Raw genomic sequence first — 463 nt, 5'->3', positions numbered from 1 at the left:
GATACTACTGGAGCTCTATACATATTATACAGCCTAGATTCCCGCTAGAAATTGCTGGCAACTTAGACTGTTTGTTATGAATTATCCAAGCTTTAAAAATATCTCATTATTTCAGTATGTCGGTACGTTCGTTGACTCTGTTTCGTGGCTAGATTGCCTTTTCTTCCTTAATTTATGTAATTTATGCTAATATCATCTAGAAACGCTATTCAATTCACCCTTACTTTATGCTAACATCATCTAGAAACGGTATTATTTTTAAGTAACCCATCTAACAGTAAACAAGGAAAGGAAATGTGGTGAATGAGGAACCACGAGAAATATAGTATAGTCTACCCTTTAAAGATATTTTCTGCCGATCCAAAGAAAATGGCAACGAAGCAAATTGTGGTAAACAATTACAATATTTTCTTCTTCTTGTTTTGTCTTGTCTCTGTCTTGAGGCTTAATTAAAATTAAATAA

This window comes from Penaeus japonicus, unplaced genomic scaffold (assembly GCF_977035675.1).
Source record: "Penaeus japonicus unplaced genomic scaffold, GWHDUDI00000001_assembly GWHDUDI00000035, whole genome shotgun sequence".
NCBI lineage: Eukaryota > Metazoa > Arthropoda > Malacostraca > Decapoda > Penaeidae > Penaeus > Penaeus japonicus.
The sequence above is the reverse complement of the archived record's forward strand: the minus strand, read 5'-3'. Positions refer to the sequence as shown.